At 37.0% G+C, this 20,166-nt stretch overlaps 1 protein-coding gene across 2 annotated transcripts in view; it reads left to right on the forward strand.

The window, feature by feature from the left end:
• Nucleotides 1–4,568: 4,568 nt before the first annotated feature.
• msi (RNA-binding protein musashi) overlaps nucleotides 4,569–20,166 on the forward strand; it is a 1,174,907-nt gene continuing 1,159,309 nt past the window's right edge. Inside the window, exon 1 of one of the 2 annotated variants that reach the window (XM_081736197.1) lies at nucleotides 4,569–4,657. The gene's annotated coding sequence lies outside the window, so the exon portion shown is untranslated. The remainder of the gene's footprint in view (nucleotides 4,658–20,166) is intronic. The other variant, XM_081736195.1, reaches the window with a different exon arrangement.

The raw sequence follows: 20,166 nt of genomic DNA on the forward strand, positions 1-20,166 counted from the left end.
TGTACTGCTAGACGCCATCTTGCCTCCTTCACAGGTGGATTAGTTTTCGGACTTTTCCTGATATCTATGAACCAGAACTGAATTTTAAGTGCAGAGAATGATATACAACCTGCTTTAACGCAGCGCAACACGAAATCGTTGAGTAAACGAGGATGGAAATAACGTCATATTTTGTAGAACCCTCTCTATGCTAGGCATCAGATTAATACAAATAAAAAAAAAATCAAACGTAATATAGCAACCAGGGATTTGAGCCCCCCTAGAAAAAAATTCTTCGGGCGCCCATGATGATATTACACCCCAAACCATCAGGATACGCCTGCGTGTTTGACTATGGGTACCAAGCAGTCTGGCCTGTACGCATCAGAGGGGCTTCTCCAGATGAACATTCGCCCGTTTGGAAAACAGTGTAGCTGGATTCATCTCAGAATATGACTTGTTTTAGGTCATCCAACATCCAGGTTTTATACTTGTGGTACCACTGAATTCGCTTTGCAGCTACTGATGAAAGGCTTCGGTATCGCAACCCTATCACGGAGTTGGCTTTATGCAGGTATCGACGGCCTGGTTTCGTGCACACAGGTTCTGTGAGGTATGTATTCACTTGTGCGATGATTGCCGTTGCGGTAGTTTTTAGTTTCCGTGCAACAATCCTAGTCAACATATTGACGTCAATTTCAAACATCTTCCGTTTACCCCAGCAGTTGCTCCTCCTGGATTGGTTCGTCCTTCCTGTTCATATACACACATCGTCCTGGATATTGTACAGGTAGCTCGTGAGACGTCACAAAATGTTGCAGTTTTGGACGCACATACTAGACGCTCCCCTACGATCTGTCCTTTCTGAAGTCGCATATATACACTATTTGACGTTCAGTGACGAATTGGAATGACTATTAAGGACCCGCACAACGTGATTCATTGCCCAAAAAGTGCTGTGAATTGTGTTCAGTGCAAACTTCATTTCGACTAGTTCGATGATGTATGTGAAGGGGGACCGCGCCAAGGTTGGACGACGTCAAGGTTGGACGACGACAAGCCTGGACACTTTTTGTGTCCAAGCTTGTCGTTGGCCAACCTTGTCGTCAGCGACCCAAAATGAGATATTTCAAAGCATCTCGGGGTCGATCCCGACAAGCCTGGACACCTTCAGGAATGTGTTCAGACTTGTCGTCGTCCAACCTTGTCGTCAACAACCCAAAATGAGATGTGTCCAGGCTTGTCGGGATCGACCGCGACAAGCTTGGACACCCCAGGAATGTGTCCAGGCTTGTCGTCAACGACCCAATTTGAAATGTCTGTTCCAACAAACTCTACCAGTTAAGGCGTTTCGAGTTCATACATACATGCCCTTCAATATAGAGTTGCATGGCTCGCATCTATATCACGGTGGTATAAAAATAACACTGCAGTATAATCAGAGAGAACATTTGCCCTTGTACATTGATAACACTAACTGCCCTTGTACACCCGTACAAGTGAATAAACAGTTGTATTTGTCAGATCATTTAATTTAGAAAACGAACATCTGGTTGCTTAGTGGATTAATACCAAGGTTCTTCGAGACCTTTCGTATTCATCCACCAAGTGACCACAAATTATGGTTAGTTGTCCAATATTGAAGGATATGACGAACACAACTATATATCCATTTATTTATTAAGTGTCCAGGCTTGTCGTTGGCCAACCTTGTCGTCAGCGACCCAAAATTAGATTTGTCCAGGCTTGTCGGGATTGACCACGACAAGCTTGGACACCTCAGGAATTCGTTCGAGTCTCGCACAAGAGGATAAATTGAGAAGTGTCCAAGCTTGTCGTTGTCCAAGCTTGTCGTCGTCCAACTTTGTCGTTGTCCAACCTTGTCGGAAGCGACCAAAATTAATTGTCCAGGCTTGTCGTCGTCCAACCTTGTCTGCGTCCCATGTGAAGGTAGTTTCTCTCTTTTGATCGGAGTGCCTCGAGGTGGGGACATCTTTTTGCTTATTAGTCATCTTCTCTGCCGAGGAATCATTGTGTCTAGAAGGGCATTTCGCTGGATAGTGAGAAGTGAAATTTTACTACTTTGCTGTTGGTATTTTAATGGTGCTGGTTGTGCATTCGTACAAATTATACCTAGAAGCAAACATCTTGGATTTGTATGCCTCCCAGAACGAAAAGTCAGTAAAGATGTTGTTCCAAGATGGGAGCAGCCTGAATGGAATTCTGGTCAAGAAGAGCAGTTTCTTCCTGAAGTTCAATATTTTGTAATAAATGCAGTGATACTCTTCTACTCTAGCTTCCTGGGTTTCTTCTTCGCTTCTGGTGTGGGGAATATTCATGTCGCAGTGATATTGCTTCTTCTCATATGAAATAATAGGTTATATCTTATTGCTCTTCTTCCACGACATTCTTTGTTTAGTGAGTACGTGTTCTTGTATTCAAACTGGTAGGATAATCATGTTAGGAGTCATTTGTTGGCGTGATAGTGTGGAGTGCCTTACGTGTCTTCTGCGTGTTTGTGCCTGTTCGTTGCTTGAAGTGTGGGTGGCGTGCCTGTTTCAATACCAAGACTATATGGCATGTGAACATACAGCTTAAGGTGGTATCCGAGTGATGAATTAACTTTTAATGCTCTCTCACCGGGAATCGAAACCAGGACTACGTGCGCTAAAGGCGTATGTGATAGCACTGGATCATAGGGGAGAGCTGCTAGTGTTTGAATACAGTCTGCAGTATAGGAAGGTGTTTCCCTTGACCAGGGACTATCAGCTGGCTATCCATCTAGAGAGACAAAACGTAATCATTGTGTTTCTCTGGATTCAATAAGAAAGGGGAAATACCTTCGTCTACTAACTAATAAGAGCTGCCGCTTCTGTTTACTTTTTGCTGGCTGCGCATATGCTGCATATTGTGTAAGTTGGCATCTGACAGGTAGCTAGCTATATGTGCTGAAAACAATAAAAGGAGAGGGTTATTCACTAATCACCACAGTATTCTTTTACACCGTTTCTAGGCAACAAAGATCACTGACTACGCTGTTTCCGCTAGTTGAGGACTGAATCTTGTGTCAACTATTCCAAGTACTATTATCTTTGTTATATAGAAATCACGCTGCATGACGCACATAGGAGTTCGTCTAGGGTTCAGAAGAGCTCAACCTATAAGGTTACATATTTTCAGGTGCTGACACAGGCGTGCGCAACGTGGGTGCCATGGGTGCCTTGGCACCCCCATTAGAGAAACTTTTTTATGTAGAATTATTACAAAGTGAGGAGAGATTACGTGTAAATTATTTCCCGTCTGCATGTGAGCCATGCGTCGCCGACGCAGCGTCGGATGCAATGATGCTATCTTTTCTTAGGGGAAAGGGGGGGGGAGGACGACATTTTATATGGTGGTACTTTAGATTTGGCACCCACATTCCCAATGTCCTGCGCAGGTTAGTGGGTGCTGATACGCATATCTTAATGCGTAATATGTTTATTTTTGTATAATATCTTCTTCAAGTGGAGTAAAACTCCGAAACCCTCGCTTTGCGTACGTTACTGCATACGTTACTACCATTCTGTCATATTGTTACATTCTAAGTTTGTCTTCAGAGCTGCTGTCTCTATTCTTGCAAATTCTTTGGCAAGCGCTTCCAACGTATCACATGTTATAACCAATTGTCAGACATCAGCTTTCAATAACCGCACAGTAGTAAATGTTATTAATGGTAAGATTAAGCTCTTTTCAGACAGAAGTTTTTGCTGAATCTGAATTTTTCTGGCTGTTCCTGAGGTGATGCTTTTCTTTTTTATTTGTTGTTGTAACACTTTTGTTGAATATGGAAAACGTTTCTACTTCTCTTCATTTTCCATCATGTGAATGAGAACAAATTAAACAAATGTGAAATATTAAATAAATCCACCACCACTGTTATACCTAATGAAAATATCCCGATTGATCATAAACCTAATGGTTTTTCACTGAAATACGTAGTTTTAATAATAATAATAATAATAATAATAATAATAATAATAATAATAATAATAATAATAATAATAATAATTCATCAATAATCCTAGACTTACCTATTGCAAAAATTATATTGAATTGCACATGCAAAATAAACGTTTAATAAATGTACAAAGACATAGAAGTTTCAAAACCTATAATTATTATTACTTTATAATAATTAATATTAAATAATGTATTATTACTTTAACTCCATCATTTTACACCTAAGCTAATTCATTAAGATTCAGAATCCAATTTTGTTCCCCAGTGCCGTTTCGTTACTTTACGGAAACGCACTGAATATCGAACCATGCGTGCTTGATGTATGTTATGCGCAAGCGTCGATTGTGGACGATATAAGATTTTGCAGTATAAATAGTATTAATATCGTTTCTATTTTATTATTTTTACTAATTTCTTATTAGTTTTCACTTAAGAAAAAAAGATGATGATACAAATTATGTAAAATGAAATCGCAACGCATAGCATGTTGCATCGTGATAGTCATTTTTTCCCCAACCCCCGTTTGTTTTCGTATATAAGAAATGAATCAAGAGATGGCGTTTCGTATAAGCTCGCTTGCTTGAAGGCAGGAACACGTGAAACTGAAGTTCTTTGTTGTGCTTGCTTTATATTTCGCGAGAAATTTATAAAAGTGCCTGGTATTACGAGAATTAAGGTAAGTGCATTTTTAATCCTTATTTTGTGGGAATTTGAACTGTACCAGTGTCATAATTAGCTTAATACAAATAGAAACTTTTCGTGCATATTTTGCAACTGTCAATTTTGACGTTCTGATTATTCTTGATAACAGAACGCTAACAGTTTTGTTTACTAATAAAGATTTTTAAATTAATTGTCGCTTGACAAGTAAGTTCTATCAGAAATAAAAGTGTGACGCAAGAAATTGTTGATTGTTACCACGACAACGCACAATGTTATTATTTTAAGGCGTTATATGTAGAAGCCGGGTGGTATAATTTCAAATGTCAAAATCATAAGTTCAGATTGTAAATAGTTATTTAGAAAATAAATAATAATTGTTTTAAATAATTATTTGTATTAAATAAATGAGATACTATATTATATACTTGACATTCGATCATGAAAGAGTAAAGACACGATGTGTCTATTTTATGTATATTCAACAGGAAATCAGTAAACAAGTCGAAGTTCTTTCTATAATGATCTTGAAGAAGAAAATAATTAAAAATTCATTTTAATACAAGCTTAGTTTTTTGAAGTCAGATGTATAGATTTCAAAAGAAAAATAGCCATAGTGCCCGTTGCTGTTTGAGAAAACTAATAACTACTCGCATATATATTTTTCTCAATCAAGATAACTAGAAATAATTGTGGATATTGCAGATAAAGGGCCAAAAGTGAAATTGGCCAGAAGTTTGTGTTTTCTGCTAAAGTCTCATGTTTTGAATTTAGCATTATGGACTGGGGATCGCATTATTGTTATTATTATGATGATGATTATTATTATTAAATTAACGTAATAATTGTTTATCGAACAAAGTTGAAAATGCCTTAAATTTGCAATTTTGGAGCTCTTGTTGCAACACGGATTTTTTCTTCATGGCAAAGAAATATACTACGCTGTGCAATTTTTTCCAATTATCATCACTTTGATTTATTTATTTGATACTAACAGGGTTGGCAAAAACCATGGTTTTTATTGAAAAATCCAAAAAGCCCGTTTTTTTTTTTGGTTTAAACCAGTTTTTATTTTTGTAGAGTAACAAGTAAAACACAGTTCTGACCAGAGCAGAATGAAATATATTAAAAACTATACTTACAATGTGTTACAGTTTCAAGGACCTAACGTCCTCTTCATCAGACACAAACACTATTTGCTAAAGTTATTTGCTCTATGTATTTATATCACATATGGACAGAGATAAGTTTATTTCGCCTTGATGTTATTATGCAACAACTGGGTTATGCTGGAAGGTATTATATTGGCTTAAAGTGGAATCCAAACCGCTTCTCGGCTTACATCCGAGAGAAATTGTCCTCCATTTAAACTCGAGACCGGAACTAATTGGCCACAAATGCGATACATCTGCCGACTCACTCACGAAGGACTACTGATAAAAATACTTAGTAATTATCTTTACTTGTTGATATGATTGTCAAGAGTCATTTAAAAAAGAAAAAAGCAAGTGAAACCATTATACAGAATTACATACGGACAATTTCAAAATGCCGCAGAGTACAAAAGAACTAATTCGGACCAAGTTAGTTCAGTACGAGTTCTGTTAGTCCAAGTTAAAGAAATACAACGACTTACCTTGCATATCGGCAAGAAAAGTGAATAAAGATACGAATTATGTGAGTCCACTTTGGCTCTGACCATTTATACATAAATAGATAACAAAGATACTTCTGATTTCAATAAATGCCTCTCGTGGGATTTGTATGAACCCCCTCCCAAAAAGTATGGTAGTTTGATGTATTTTATCGATAGTAAACAATATTTTCCTTTGATTGCAATTCCATAACAATAATAAACTATTAAAAAAATCACTAAAGAAATATTCATAAACTTATATATATATATATAAGTTGCTTTTGTAGTAATAATCTCTTTGAGTAATGAAATGCTGAATTTAGTTCAGAATGTAATACGGATAATATACGGGAGTGAAACGTGATAATCCACAAATGTGTGTTCATCAAGAATAGTTACAGTTTACGAATAGTTACACTTTTGCGAACATTTTTCGCTTTTTGGTTTAAACTTTTTTTTTTTTTTTAAGTTGGTTTAAAACAGCCAACCCTGGATACTAATGAATGTTTTGATGGTACAGGTAATTTCACCGAGTGACTCAATGAGGTATATTCTGGAAAATGTCATTTTTAGTATGTAATTCAACAGGGTTTGTACCGATATAAAAGTATTGTTATAGGTATATCCTATTTCGGTGTTTTCATTCTCACAGACATGTTGATTAACAGAACGCGTACTGTAAGAAGTCAAGTGTTTTCGTTTTACAGGGCATACATGGTCATTGAAGTATTGCTTGAGTAATAGTGGGTATTTTTCTTAAGATGTCTGATTTATCAACTGACCATATACGGTAGTGTGAAGGAAATACTCGTTATCTGTTGAATGCATAAAGTGAGATAAATTGTTTTGTGTCACTTTTGTCTACTGTAGAGGAACGCTCAGAGGGCGCGTTGATGGTCGTGAATAAAGGGATGACATTATCTCCCTCAATCCATCGACGGCTCCGGAGCTGCTATTGTGACTTACGGTGAGCCATTGTAAACGACCTCGTTTATGCGTATGCTCACTATGCTGACGCGACTGCTCTCTACAAATCCACCACTCGCTTCCGCTCGGGACCCCTGCTGCGCTCCTGTACTGACTCGGTTAGATAGCATTCGTGCTTTTTGGTTGCCACGTAGCACAAGTTGATTCGTCTTTTATACAATGTAGTTTTAATGCTGATTATATGTCCACACTGTGTTTATACTCTTCACAATTACAAATAAACCGTACTCACTGCCAGGTTGGTCAGAGTCACTTCCAAGTGATTTGGGGGAGAAAGTAAATAATATATGCGCATCACTGTAGAACAACGTCTAGAAATACGATAATAAAAGCCTGGTTACTAACAAAAGTTTTTCATGGCTCTAAACTAAACCATCGAGATAATATAAGGACCTAGAGGTGCTCTAATGCAAGATCTTTGATGGTATTGAACTCGCATATATCGAATTGATCTGCCATATTGTGTATGGAAAAAGAGACGTTTTCACGTAAAGCTTAATAATAAGTCATTTTTGTGTTATTTGCTCATTATCTGTGTTCCGAAGAGAAATTTAGGGCGAATGAAATCAGCTTTCTTTGGAATTTCATATTTCAAACTTAAGTCATTTTCTTCTTTCCTTTAATTTTTAAATTGATAATAAAACGTGATTGTGTACTTGTAATAATATTAGCTGAATAGGCATTGCATTGTATTTACACTGTCGAAAGGCTCGTAAAGACTACTACCTAGAGAATTGTCAGGCAGTTATTAAGTTTGCTTATTTATTAAACCATATACTGTATTTGAGTTGTTGGTAATTTTGCCAAAATTATGTAAGCTACGAATGTTCTGTGACATATTGGCAAGGCAACTGTATTGTTGTAGAGGGAGATGGCTTACTTTGCCTACGTTAAAAATTGCTAATGATGTCAATTACTGCATAAAATAATCCTCAGTCACTGTTTAAAGGAACAGTAGCCTTATCAATTATACAAATCGTACGTTATTTATCGATATTCTGTACAAAAAACTATATTTAGAAATGGGTTCACGTTTACTTTAGCAGACGATTCTACCAAATTGAAAATTTATATTGACATTACTCAGTCAGACGTTTCTAACATTTTCACACATTTCGTACATTTTCAGGGTAAGTTAAAGCTTTGTATTTCTTTTAGCAGAGCATGCATTAAATAAGCAGCACCATTACTACTTCCGGACTGACTTTAGGACGGCTCTGTTTAATACGGAGTGGATGTATGGCATAAACACTATAGTGCATAAAGCAGGAACAAATTTGTTCTAGGTGGCCACTGAAAAGAACAAGTGCTATGCAACCAAGTCAGCACAGGAGCGCAGCAGGGGGCCCGAGCGGTATGCGATGTGGTGCGTGCGTATGGAGCAGGCTTGTCAGTGGCGGAGGGTATACGCATAGACAAGGATAGTGGAAGAGCACATACATACAATGCTTTCACTGTCACTCAAAATTCATTTCAATGTGCTGTGCACTGACAGTAATTACATATATTCACACTTCCATTCCTTCGGAAAAATATTTCACATTGTATTTTACCTATTAATTTTCATAGTACACATATGTTGGGCTAGTTAAGTATTGTGTGTGTAAATGTGCTCTTCCGCTATCCTCGTTTATGCGTATACCCTCCACCGCTCACGCGCCTTCTCCCTACTGGCGCACTCCTTTGCTCCCGCTCGGATCTCCTGCTGAGCTTCTGACCTGACTCGGTTACATGACTTTTGTGCTTTTTGGTGGCCACCGACCACAAGTTCGTGTTTTGTGCACTGTAATTGTTATGCCATTAGTTCACGGTGTGTTTATACAGAGTCCTCCGGAAGTCAATCTGCAAGTAGTAATGGAGCTCCTCATTTAGTGCATGCTCTGCTAAAAGAAATACAAAGCTCTAACCTAGACTCAAAAAGTAAGAAATGTGTCCAGATTTGGTTAACTCGTCTGCTTGAGTAATGCCAATATAAATTTTCAATTTGGTAAAACCGTCTGCATGTTTATATTTTATTACAAACATAGTTTAATTTTATTCTACTTTTGTATCCATTCACGCACGAATGGATACAAAATCGATAATCGAATTGGATACACTAACACCATTTTGGTTATCTGATGCTTGTACACTGTATACGAATGGAGTTCTGATATGTGCCTTTTTTTCTTTACATATATCAGCTGACTGAAACGTGCGTAATACGCCATCTTACGTATGGAAATCTCCAATCGAACGCTACAATCGACACCACGCTAATCAATATTGCGACATAGGGAAGGGCACCTCTAGGTCTATATGTTATCTCAATGCACTAAACATGGAAAACAGGATTCGTTTTTCTCATTAAGTCTTTCATCACTTATTCTACATGTGAAAAAAAAAAAAAAAAATCTGGCTTGGATGTACCCTCGACATCTTCCAAGCAGATTACAGTACTCTAAATTGACAGTGCTGATTTGTACATTTATTAAGTATTCTGCCTCTTGGTGAGTCCTTGAACTAATGAGTTTTTAGGCTTCCAGTTGGAAATTTTTCTTCCGCGTTTCTCTATCTTCAGCTTCCTCTTTTAACTCCCAATATTATTTTCTTCTATTTTTCAAATCATATTAAAAACAACCAATAAGACATAAAACGGCTACATGCAGATTACAGCAAAAGCTTGAGCAACGTGCAGAACTTCTTGTAACATCTTAGGAAGTTCAAGAGTTTAAAAAGCAAAAATCATAAAACTCAGACTACTAGAAGTCATTACACAAGATAGCAAGTCCTACCTACACAGAGGGAACACAAAAAACCTGCTATACTTATAGCAAGGCACATTACACGTTTTTACCTTTTAAAATATAAAGCCAACGTAATCCGTCCTTACAAATATATTCCTTTCTTCCTGCTTTCTCAAGGCTTACGTTATCAAGCGCACGCACGGCATAACGCGTCAAAGAGCAGACAGATCCTAGTACAGCTCACAGATGACGAGAAGAACCCTAGCAGAAGTAGTGTGACGTAGGTATGGGCTCGTCCACTTTTCGCACAGGGGTTTCAAATGACACCACGGAATAGCACACATATAACTACTCGGAGTAGCAGACGACATCTAAGTATAGACCACACCTCAAAAAACCGAAAATGGACTTGATCGTGTCGTTGACCTTTCCCCGCTACCCCTATTTTAGGGTTCTTCTCGTCATCTGTGAGCTGTACCTGTCTTCTTTTCAGGCTCTGCAAGAGTAAAGGAGCCTCTTCAGCGACGTTTTGTCTTCCCCCACACACGTTCTGCCTTTTCCCTACTGGTAAGACACTTCCTTTGGGAGGTTAAACCTACGACTTGATTATGATTCTCAACCGAATAGGAAAGCGCATCTAAAGACAAACCTCCAGAAAGTATCTCAACATCTAAACTGAATATCAGAATGCCTGACTTGAGATTTCGTAGAAATTGAAAGGAAATACGGTTATGCACTTTAAAAGCTTTATCTCACCGGTTTTGACCCATGGACGTACAGCATGGCCTCTTAGCTGGGCATAATATTCAAATATCTGATAATATTAAGTAACATGTCTTAAGAATCGCTTAATGAGTACACTTATTTAGTGCGTAACACTAGACTGAATGACCGAAAGGACTTTTTTATCTATCATCTTAACAGAATCGCAGTGAGTGTATGCAATTAAATTTTCAATCAATATTATTTAGATATAGAGATAGTTCCTTGATCCACTGTATAGTCTCTAGGTCCTTCTGTTTTCTTAGAGTCAAAGTCTCGTGGTCACTGAAAAGAGAATTCTCGTCCCTTATAGCACCCGAAAGATAAAGTCAAGTACAGTTTCAAGACACTCCTTATCTCTTCCTCGGGGCATTTGCAGAAGGCTTGCTGCTACAATGATGACACAGAGTATGTGAAATTCGTTGCCTTTTAGACACCTTGATACCATCGATATACACATTTAGAACACCACCTTAGTTTCGTACTTTCCAGTTAGAGCACATCCAAATCAACTATATTTGATTTTGCATCTATCGTTCTGAATATCTATCACCATATATCTATTTATCATTGCACGATAGAGCAATGTTCATCGGCTGATACTTGGTATCTGTATTTTCCATTCTAACTGAACTCTCTTGTGGTATGTAACTATGTTTATTATTATTATTATTATTATTATTATTTGTTGCTTAAAGAAATTGCGTATTGTCTCCTCCGCCTCCAGCCTTTTCACATAAATTTTTCTGCGTGACTGTTCTTCGTCTTCATTCTTGTCCAATTCGTCTTCTAAGCCTTTCGTATTGCAATTTTGCAAAATTGGAAAGTGTCGAACCTGGTGTAGATATAAGACGAAGCCGATTTTTACCCAAATGGCTTCGTCAAACATTCTGATATTCAGCCCTTGAAGATCTTCAGCAATGTACGATGTACAGACAACGACTTCAAGAATGTATACTCGCAAATGGTAGCCGACATCTTTGAAATATGTAGGCCATCTTGTGATTAATTAATAAAGATGGTTACAGTTAATGCGAAAGTGTACTATTTATTTTCATAAATACACTTACTTTGAGGTTCATCTTGTTTTATTTTCAATTTCAAAATGTCCCATATTTTTGAGCCTTCATTGTGAGTATTAATGTGTGAAGTACGTCATTACCTGCATGCTGAACGTGCTTTCATTGTGAGATTTCAATGTCGAAAAGTATAGTTTAGTTCTAGTTGCTAATCTGAAGAAGAAATCACTGCCCTGAAGGTAGTAAGTTATGATAAAATTATTGCTATTTCGAAGGGGACTTTTAGAAAATTATATATAATAAGTACTTTTTCTTGTTATACATTTATCTTTCTCTCTGCGAAGTGCTATTGACGTTGCAGCAAGTAGGATTAAACCAGTATGATGAGGAAAAATGTGACGTATGATTGCAAGTATCAGCGTCAACTTGACTGACCTTAGTATTTGTCTATCATTTAATATCTGTCTAAAGAACTCATATCAATGATAAGAGCCCCGCGCTTGGGTAAATTGCAGGTTTTATACTAATTTGAGGATGCGGAATTCAATGGAACTAGTACTGAACATATTTGTCCAGGGGATTATTTTTCTTCTTATCCCCATAAATTGATATGTTTTTAATATATTCCATTGAATTTCACATCTTCAAATTAGTATAAAATCCGCAATTGGAGAATTATTAAAGTGCAGGCATAAGCGGTTAGCATTTACATTGGGGAAATGATGGACGCATACGAAGGTTAATCCAAGTTAATAAGAGGAATATGATGTTGGAAAATTTAAAGGTATCGAGGAAGAAGAGACTAAACATTAAAAGATCACCATTTAAAAAAAGTGGACTTTCAGGTTGGATACGAAGTGGAAATTACGAATTATACATTAAGTTTTAAAAGAAGTGATATAGAAAAGAACAATATTAACAATACGTGGCTTATTCACACTTGGGTATTATTTTAATATAAGAGATTTGCGGGTCAGTGGTACGGAAATCTACTAGTAACACAAAGGCTACGCGTGTTCTTTGCGTTTCAGTTGCTAAGATTCATTGGTATTACTGAAAATGAAATATTCCCTGTTGTTTTGTTCTTCACGATTATATCTAAGTGTGAAAAGAATGGATGAATGTACATAAGGGCAAGTGAAATACAATCTTTTGTCTGAAAGAGGTCTAAAAGGCGGCAGAGGTTCTTTATCGATAGGTCTACGAGGCAGATATTTTTCACTTTTATCAATTCTATTATTTTTATTTATTTATTTTCGTGAGAGGTAAAAGATTGGGAAATGCTTTACATTACTGTGTTTTATGTTACTGCTTTAGTTATATAGCTAGTTTTGTCGTTACTAGAACCTTAAGAGATAGAGATTACGAGTTCACTAATAAAATCGTATTATGTTGTATTTATTTTATTTTATTTTATTTTGCTTAATTATTTTTGCTGTGTATTTGAAAATAGAAGTTCTATGTTAAAGCTAGCGGTACTTTACTGTATTAGAATATACAAATACTTTACGATTGAGGATTACTAAAGCTCATAGAAAACAAAATTTACTTAGTATCGAGGACTTCCAGTAAATCTTGCTGCAGCTCATACTTCGTGTCAATTGAGTGATTTCTTCAATTTGTATTTTTAGGTACCACGATCTCATTTTTGAGCGATGACACCTGTCAACTGGACTCCTGGAAAGAGATGGAGAAATACGGGGTGTGGGATTGATAGTACTACTTTTTGCTACTTCAGAAAGTAATTATCTAAAGCCGCTTCTCTGTTCCATCTTGGCTGATACTTGCTAGTTGTCAGATGGAGCCGTGAGATGTGGTTACAATTTCAGAGGAGATCGAACTCGTACTTGTTACCAAGTAGTAATCCGGGAAATAGCTACATCATGTCGGTGGGTTGTCAATTCTTCAGTCTTACATGTAATACGAATTGTGTGGGATTAAGGTTTCAGTCTTTACTGTTGTTTAGTTCTTTAAACCTTCCGTGTAGTTTTGTTTCAATATTCTTTATTAATTGTGTGGTTTAGTTATTTGACGACTTCAATGAAGGGATTTTGATCATTTCACGTCAAATAATAATAATAATGGTTTGAGGAAGTTTGGTAATCTTTAAATGACATTAAGAAAAGTTTGACCGTCCTTATTATAAATTGCTGCTATTTTGATTGCAGAGTTTTAAAATCGACACAAAGTTTTGAATATTTATTTCAGTCTCTGAAACGTAATGAAATGCTCTTTTTCAAGGAATATCACAAAACCGATATCGACTAGGATCACATTGGAATGTCAGTGTTTTATGATTTGATACATATCTTTAAGTATCTCAGGGCCTATTCATAGATAAATGTTGATGAAAATTTTTCTCAGATCTGTCTTACGAAGTGAATTGCTGTTTCATAGTCGTACGCAGGCAAATTTTGAGATATAGTTTTCAGTAAGAAAGTCTTGATGAAATTTTGACCTTATTTTGAGTGGACATTATCTACGAATATGGCCTTCAAAATCTTGTCTCGTTTCATGTAGGCACTATTGTACTTTCGCCAACAACTTCATCAAATAAGAATGGGAAAAAGTATGCAAATTAGGAAGAAAATTTAAGTAGCAGGAAAGTAGCGGCGTGAAAACTATTCGCAATGCTCCAACGGTCACACGGTCTTTCACGCGATTACTATTTATTTCAAATATAGTGTTATCGCCAATACTACAAATAATAAGTCATCTGTACTAAAGCTTGAAAATGGTAACCGATTTTTCTGATTCTGAAGAGAGTATAAGTAAGATTTCTTCGAACAATATACTGTGAAGATAGTTTTAGCGTTTCTTTATGGCAGCACATGCCAAAATATTGATGCAGTAGGCGTGAAGGACTTCTGAAATGACTCGAATGTATTGAGTTAGGCAGGGCTAGGAATTAGCAAGCCTCCTCTGGAACTCCGAGTTCCTGGAATTCAGTTAGGCTCTGCGGGGCTGTGGTGATACTGTCAGGTTCGGTACCTTGATACTCTTGTACTAAAGGTACTAATTTGCCATAACGCTCGGGCCCTTCATAGACTCCTACTCGCTAGGGGAGTCCGTCTACTATTAGGTGTAACTGGGAGATACTCATGACTTCGGTGTAGTCGGGAAATGGGCATATCCAATTTCTCTGGATCTGATATGAGCTAATTGCCTTGGGGCAAAGGCTGAGGTATCGACTCTGACAGAACAATCAATGCTTTGGCTATGGACTTACCGGTCGGCCATAAGTAATAAAGATACCAAGGTTAAAGACTGCTTTCATCCTACGTAAGGTAATCATTCTAGTAGATCGTGTTCCAACTACGTGTAGGCTGTTTATAGGTGCCTATCTTGATCAAGTGTTAATAACTATGCATTTATATCATTGAACCTGTTAAAACATTGAGGATGCGAATCTCGTGTTTACTCAGAATGGTGGAGAAGCAAGTTCGTGTTTTTCGTTTATGCTAGTCCCCATATTCAGAATTTACGTGGAGTAACTCGAATCAGGAAAGGGATTCTATATGCAAAGCTTTATTCTAAATTTTATAAATTAACAGCCCACAACGCCCTATTCAGTTTTTTTTCTTTCTCGCAATTATTTACCTTGGTTCATGTGTGTACAACCAGCAGTGGTGTTTGAGGAATGTAATTGGAGTTTCTGGTTTCTGATTAGGACGGAATAAGAATTACGTGATTTTGCTGACAAGTTCGTAACCCAATTCAGAAGGAGTGCGTGCGGGATTATGAAATTTTAGTTATTTTGTATACTTCTACCAAAATTCAATACACTTCCTGGTACGGTGCTCCAATTTTTGAAGACTAGTTAAAAAAAAAAAATTCTAAAGTTTGTTCCACCCACCACGGTTCTGTAGCACTAATCACCTTCTTATCATACCAAAATGGCGTTCTTTCAAGTGTTGCTTGAGTTTGGGGAATAAGAAGGATGATTTAAACATTGAAGCTCTAGATTATGCAATGTCGGTTGGGTTTACAATGCTCAATGGACAAGGGCATTGTCCTGAAGAAACAGAATTCCTCTTTTCAGTTTTATGCGGCGTTGCATTTTCAATTTGTCTTTGTTTTCTGAGTAATGCAGAGTAATCAAATATCTAACCTGGACAGGTAGTATGAATACGATTTCATCCTTATCCCAGAAGAATGTTGCAAATACTTTCTTAGTCAACTTCTGTCTTGAATTCTTTGGGAAATGCACTTGCCACCACTTCGTTTCGTTTCAGGATCGTAGGAATACATCCATGTTTCGTCCATGGTTTCTATTCGTGACAGAAATTGGGCGGCATTGAGGCCAGGAGATGGCTTGCATTGATACCCTCATTTTCAAACTTTTGATTTGTTGGCAGATTTTTTGGGAACCCATTTTGCCGAGAGCTTGTACATGCTCAAGTCAGTGTCAGTTATGCTACCAAAGCGTTCCTAAGAAATACCCACAATCTCTGCCACACGTTTTGCTGAGATTCTGCAACTTCCAAGAATAATGTTACGAATTTTATCCACGCTTTCGGAGATTTTTTTGGTCTTCCTGCACGTAGAGCATCATTTGTTGAGAAATCGTCACGTTTAAACTGTGCCACCCACTTCTTCACCACCGTATATGGTGGAGGAAAGTCTCATAGTGTTTCACAAATTTCCTAAATTTGCTTCAGTGACTTCTTTTGGTTGAACAAAAATTAAATGAAGCTCTGATCTCGATGTTCATTAAATTCACCGGATGCGCACACGTGATACTTCAGGAGCCTGAAAAGCACTAAGAATTCCATTATTAATATGGAAGTTTGTATTCATACATACAGAGCTATGCTCTTTAAAACTGTACAATTTCATCGTTGTAGCTGTACTCCTTGTGGGTTGGACTAGGAACTTTTCAACAACCCCTCGTAAATTTATCCATTCTCAAAGATCATTTCCATTTTACATTTTCCTAAAACATTGGATATGTGTAGGTTAAGCATGTGCGACTTTCTCGTTGTATATCCCTACTGAGTAAATGTAGACTGTAAAAGATCGGATTAACGCTGCCATTGAGAGAAACTGTAATTCAGGAATAGGAATTTGTGACTTGTGTTGGATGTTATACTATTCAACCTAGTACTTTCATATAGCAGACTGAATTCAAATTCGAGGAGGTAATGTTATGAACCTAGTAGGTATATTAAACACACTCTTTATTATAGTTAAATTTAAATGCTTTCTAAGAAAGATTCTGATATTAATTGATCCCACGTCTGTCCTAGTTGATAATTCTGATGTTAGTTTACATTTGTTATATATATATATATATATATATATATATATATATTGAAGTTAACGTTCCACAGTCATTCCCTTCAGGCTAAAGGAGGCGGATGATTAATTAAAATGAATAATTGTGAAATTAAATTTTTGTACTCTTTCACCGGGAATCGAACCCGGAACCATATACACCTCAGACGCACACATTAGCCTGTGAGATAATAAAAGTGAAATTGGGTACCCTTAATCTCTCACTGTACTAAAGTTACCCTTGTTATATATATATCTTCAGAAAGAGCATTTTGTTACGTTCCGAACAAAACTAAGTAAAGAGAGAAGTTTTTAGCGATTTTTAAGATCCATAAAGGACAGACGAACAGCATGGACGGGATGGACAAAAATTTCTCCTAAGTCCTTTTTCAATATTAACTACGAAATTACTAAATTTTATTAAAATTTAAGATGGACTAGTTGTAAGGTATGTTGGTTTGACGTTTAATGATCGAATAGATTTTTGATGTTACGTCTCGAGCAAGTATTGATTTAATGATTGTAGTCACCAAGATTAGTGGTCAATGAAATGGATTACTTATTTATTTATTTATTTTTTGTTTTTTAACTGGAATAATTTCTAAATTTACACAGTAGTGGTTAACGTTTGGGTTGTAGAGTTTTTTGTGTTGTTGACGTTGTCTCGATAGCACACGTGTAATCTGTTCTGTATCATGTAGTCGATTTAAAGTATCCTTCATGTTTTTGTGCGTAACAACTTACTTGTTACAATTTTATGGAATGTAGGTGAAAATTGAGTGGTGGCAGGTCTTCTGTAATATTAGTAGTAGTCGAAATCATTAGGCTAGTTACTTCTTGCGTAGATTTGTACGACAGTAGTTTGTGAGTAATTTCCCTAAGGCTTCATCGGTAAAATTCAGGTAAGTAATTATGACGAGTCTTATCGTAAATGGTCTGCGTTATAGGTAAGTCACTGTCAGCGAACATTTTTTTTTTTTCATATTCCCTTCATGTGAGAATTGCCCTCTGTTTTATCATCCGCAGTGGTGCTATTTTTTTCCTGTGCCTGTTTTCCTAAATCCTTGTTAACCAGCTTTGTTTATCTCTATTTAATTATCTTCACAACATTTCTTCCTTTTTATAAAATCATCATCACTGTTTTCTACTGTACTCGAATTTTTCTTTAACACTCATATTGTGAAAGCTTTTTCTTTCTTTTCATTTTTGCAGTGTATATACCGCATCCTGCATATTCCAGACGATTTTTTTTAAAGCCTGCTTATGCTACTTTTACTATTTCAATCTGTTCACCAATTCTGTATGATAATGTCAGTATACTGGAAAATTACTGTCAGTATACTCAAAGGTTAAAAATAATTGAGGTAGTGTAAGCTGCAGCCTATGGTATTACAATAGATTGTATGCAAACACTTCGAAATGATCTGTGCCACTCTGTCCAGTTGGAGCCTGTAGAAGAGGTAAGACTTAACATGGAAGGAATCATCCAATATTGTGTGTCAAGCGTTTCCTTCGGATGCTGAAAAGGTGTCAGTAGCCTGTATGAATTACCTTGGACTGTATGATATGATTTAGCGATTGAGCAGGCTGTTCGCAAAGTTATCCAACAACAGTTGGGTTATGGCATCCCACTCTTGCATTAACGCACCTCATTCAGATTCAATCCTAGGGCCTGGTTGACATTCCATAATGTCTCGTCTGAGGAGATATCATGTTCAGTAGGATTTACATCAGAAGAGCAAGATGGCCACGCCATTCCGCTAATATTCATCTCAAATTACTCATTGTCCATGACCACTCGTGTGGACGTACAACGGAGGTCGGGACGCACCGGAGCCATTAAAAGCGTTACATGGTGGAGGATGAGGACTGCAAGAATTCTCCGTTCTGCAGAACACTTGTAAGAATGTGATTTCCAATGTGCTCCCATCTTCCCCATAATTATCCCGATCTCGAATGTTAAAGGACCTGTAAAGGATTTCAAATTTCTCCAAATCAGATACGGCGACAGTCACTTTATATCTGAACCTGAACTCGCCTGTGAACAATACACAGCCCCACTGATTGTGTGTTCATTTACGATATGCGCTATATCAGGTTACATGAGTTTGTCTGTAAACTGCGGTCAATGGGACACACACACTGATATTCATGTAACCGTCTGTACACTATATGTCTGGAAACAGTCATCCCATTGGTGGCAGAGAGGTCCCTAGTAACCCTGCTGTCGCCAGCCGTTATCGTCTGGCAGATGTGGCTAAATACCAAATCTCGTGAGCCATTATTTAATCCAATACTAAACCATTGGTGCAAATTTCCGTTTTGTTGAAATCGCCTTCCCATAATCGAGAAATGTCTCCTTGTGGGAACATCTAGCTCTTCTGATACAAATATTTGTGTTTAGCCTCACTGCAGTCATCCATGATCCTACTTCGATAGGAATCATGTGAATGCACTCGTTGCGCAATTTTTTACAGGTAACATTATAGACACATTCTTTCCCAACAAAAACTACTGAGATACGCATGGGTTTTTACTTGTCTGTTTTGGTTTGCAGCACTACCATATCATCAGTCAGCAGTGTACGTTCGTAACAAGATAAATGCTTGCAGGCTTGCAACTTCTAATCTCGGGGTTTAAACAGTGTCATTTTTTTAAAAAAATAGAATTTGCTGGAATAGTCGTTTCAGTTTTTTTTTTCCGCAAGGATGCTAAAGTAAGCTGAAGAATTTATTAGAACAGCAATAGGTAATTTTCCTAAGAACTACTAAATGGTACGGTTTTCCCCAAAATGCAAGCAGCTCAAAAAGATTCAGCTTAACCAGTCCGATCCTATTTTAAATTTTGTCTATATATTTAAGCTGTTTGAGTGAGTATCAGTTAAATAAATAAAGATTCTCCTATTTTCGCTTAAGTTCGTTGCGTAAGTGAAGATTTTTGTTTTTTTTTTTAAAACAAAGTCGTAATAAAAATGAATATTTACAGAGCTTCTCTGCTTCGTACGAGTAAGAAAACTTTTGTTTAGAGTTCAGATTGAAGCAGTTTAAGACACGTCTTATTTGTTTATTTTGCCCTTTGAGGACTCTAAATGCTGATTTTGAGTGTACGCACATAGTGT

This window comes from Thermobia domestica, chromosome 13 (genome assembly GCF_964235325.1).
Source record: "Thermobia domestica chromosome 13, izTheDome1.hap1.1, whole genome shotgun sequence".
Classification (NCBI taxonomy): domain Eukaryota; kingdom Metazoa; phylum Arthropoda; class Insecta; order Zygentoma; family Lepismatidae; genus Thermobia; species Thermobia domestica.